Genomic DNA, 3,315 nt, shown 5'->3' on the forward strand with positions numbered 1-3,315 from the left:
GGCTGGCATGGCATTCCATTGGCACGGTGGTGCGGCTGGCATGGTTGGCATGCCTTGGCGTGGAGGTGTGGCTGGCATGGTATGCCATTGGCACGGTGGTGCGGCTGGCATGGTCAGCATGCCTTGGCGCGGTGGTGTGGCTGGCATGGTATGCCATTATCACGGTGGTGCGGCTGGCATGGTCGGCATGCCTTGGAACGGAGGTGTGGCTGGCATGGCATGCCATTGGCTTGGTGGTGCGAATGGCATGGTCGTCATGCCTTGGAGCGGAGGTGTGGTTGGTGTCGGTCAATATTGAGGGTTCTGCCGTGGAACATGACATATATACAAAAAAAAAGGTACCCTGATAAATTTCTCACAGACAGTATTGAAGGGCTCAATAAATGCGCTAGTGGAGATATTATTACTCAAGTTATATTTCTCTTCAGAGTGACGTCACTGTTTGACTAAGGTTATACGATTTTAACCCTAAGCTAAAAGCCACCATCAACACTAGTATAAACTGAAAGAGAGATATTCACATATAAAAGTACACAACTTGTAAGAGAGTAAACATAAACATTACTGACATAATTAGCTTCTTTGTCCATGACAGCAGGACTACTGAAACAATAATAGGTGCAGGATAAATAAATTTCATCAATCATCATCTGGTACATAGTTAACAAACACACATAAAGAACCAATGCAAACTATTGGTGCGTAATTAATAACCACAAACAGCCAATATAGATGCTTTGAACCTTAAATCCAAGACTAAGAGAATTTTAACATATATTGGTGGATTCTTTTGTCAAAAGAATAACTTTTTTATAATCTTTATGTATTAAGTATAAATCTACGAACTAAATTGGCAAAAGATGGGTTTAGTGATATGTGAAACCACTGGCTCTTCGAAGCATTCTTTTGTCAACTAAGCTTCATGAAAAGGAAAAAAGAACAATTCATAAGGACAGACCAATAAAGTAACTTTGGGATTTTATAATAGAAGAAATGCACTTAAATGTGTAATGGGATAGAGGTGTTTAGTAACTAAATACCTGAATCCAAATTAATGGCTTTCCTGCCAAGAGCACCCTTCCCCTTTCCCTTCATTTTTATAACATCTGCGGCTAGTCTCATGCCCTGTGAGAACAAAACTGAGTCAGAAACCAGAAAAATCCAATTAATAATGAACAATCCAATAGGGGTTACATGGAACCTACAATTTAGTCAAACTTGCGGTACTGGAGAGTCACGCATTATGCGCACCGGTGACTGTGGCTCGCTTCATTTAGTGCAGACTTGGTAGAGATGCTAGAACACCCATCACATCTGCCCCAACCATACGACTGGTTATTATAACCCTGTGAGAGATGCAATAATGGTTTTCTCTCGGTTAGCTCTTCAAGTTGAGCTGGCTGAATTAGCCTTGGGCTCCGACGTGGATGATAATTTGAACCACAACCTTGTGAAGAGACCATCTGCAAAAATGAGTTCACAAACTAAAGTAAACAATCTCATATATTTTCTTAGGCTTTTGCACAAACAGGTAAGAGGGATGTAAAATATGAGAGTGTGAGTGAAACTGAAATTGGGAAAATATGTGAGAATGTGGAGACATATATGTACATGTACCTGTAATGTGGTAAGCTACCTTAAATCAATGGAGCTTAAGTCAATTGTCCTACCCAATACCTATACAGTAGAAGTTAGTCAGGCTACAAATCAGTACCTGGGAAATTTCTTAATCAGTTAGACAGATACTCGAAATCGGTATTTCTAACACTAAAATTTAGAAGTAAATATGCTTCCCAGTCAAACGTGTTAAACTGGTGCAAAGAGAAACTTAGGATTAAAAGAATGAAAAGTTTATCCCTAAACATTCAATTCATAGAGTCGCAGATTCCATTATCACATTCATTACTAAAATTCTGTTAGCCATTTTTACAAACCACAAATGCCCACATCCTTAAACTTGACTAAATATTCAGTACTACTACATCTAAAATGGAGTATATCAAAGGGAAACAAACACAATAAGAATTCAGATAGAAGAAAAAATTGAATTCAATTAGGGCGTGGAATTGACCCATTGTGAAGTAGTTCTTACCAATATCTTTGAAAATTCATCGTGTTCCTTTGAAATCTTGAGGTGTATCTGCTGTATGAAAACGAAATTAGTATGAATTTAAATCGAATCGAAGTTGGTGAGAAGACCAATTTCGACAAATCCCAATTTCAGTTCATACCAATTTTTTGTTTCAATTCCAGTTGTCTGTAACGGCGTTGCTTGTTATTAGTGGTGGTGGAGAACGAGGGTGGTGGTGACAATGCCAGAAGAAAAAAGTAAAGTAGATTTAGGGCATGAATTGTAGAAATTGTTGGGAGAGTTGATGTTCCAATCAGATTAGGGAACCAAATTTCGGGAAACATTGCACAAACACCAACAATTTGGAGAAGAAGAAGAGACTAAGGAAGTGGTGGTGGTGGTGTTTTTCGTGGCGATGGTGTTGCCGGTGGTGGTTTGTATGGGGGAAGATGAAACTTATGGAGATCTAGTTTGTGTTTCACTGGTTTTGGTGGAGGAGGAAAAACAGATGATTTTGTGAAGACAAAACAGAGGGTTCTTATTTTCCCCTGGAGTTCTCGAAATCTACTGAAAAATAAACGGACAGGCAGGCGAAGGAAAGGAAAAATGAAGGGTCGTTTTGGTCCAGAAAAGAGACCAACCATAGACACCAAACAAATCATTTTGTGTTATATTATAGACTAGTCGATTGCCCGTGCCATAATGGCACGAGGCGGAAGGGGTGCTGGTGCTATTGCTGATGCCTTCGTCCGTGTAACGGGTCGACATTCACCAATTTGTAAATATCGCCAGGATATTTTCTTACAAACAAAATAATTAAAAAATCAGGTTTTATTAAGCAGTAGGTCGCAACAACTTCTTTAATAGGAATTCAACAATCATCCATACTAATTTTTCGATCTGTAGATGATAGCATAGCTTCTCAAGACTTAAGAGTATAAAAACTCATTTTCTACTTGTCATCTATATTCTAGTGCATAATTATTGCACTAAAAGCTTAAAACATATGCATTGGCAAATCATGACTGCCAAGTTAAAAGACTACAGGTAGATGATCACTTGGTGAAGCAAGAACCTCATGGACGCGATTAGGTGTATGGTAGCGCCACAAAGATTCATTAAAAAAAATATCAGGTTTCTTGGGCATTCCACTATATCTATGGACCATGCCTTTGCGCCATAGAGCTTCATTGCAAAATCAGGCATCTTGGGCATTCCAATCTTTCTTAGGATCATGCCTTTGC

The 3,315-nt window shown here is 39.1% G+C and overlaps 1 long non-coding RNA gene across 8 annotated transcripts; it reads right to left on the minus strand.

The window, feature by feature from the left end:
• Window positions 1–601: 601 nt before the first annotated feature.
• LOC113304668 lies at window positions 602–2,682 on the minus strand. 8 transcript variants are annotated; one of them, XR_003338285.1, is made up of 5 exons: window positions 2,232–2,682; window positions 2,093–2,140; window positions 1,618–1,677; window positions 1,206–1,463; window positions 602–1,125 (listed from the first exon to the last, which is right to left on the minus strand). It is a non-coding gene; the product is annotated as an uncharacterized LOC113304668 (long non-coding RNA). The 8 variants fall into 8 exon arrangements; XR_003338289.1 differs by having other exon boundaries at window positions 1,618–1,714; XR_003338286.1 differs by having other exon boundaries at window positions 2,093–2,143.
• Window positions 2,683–3,315: the final 633 nt, after the last annotated feature.

The sequence above is a fragment of the Papaver somniferum genome, chromosome 8 (assembly GCF_003573695.1).
Source record: "Papaver somniferum cultivar HN1 chromosome 8, ASM357369v1, whole genome shotgun sequence".
NCBI classification, from domain to species: Eukaryota; Viridiplantae; Streptophyta; class Magnoliopsida; order Ranunculales; family Papaveraceae; genus Papaver; species Papaver somniferum.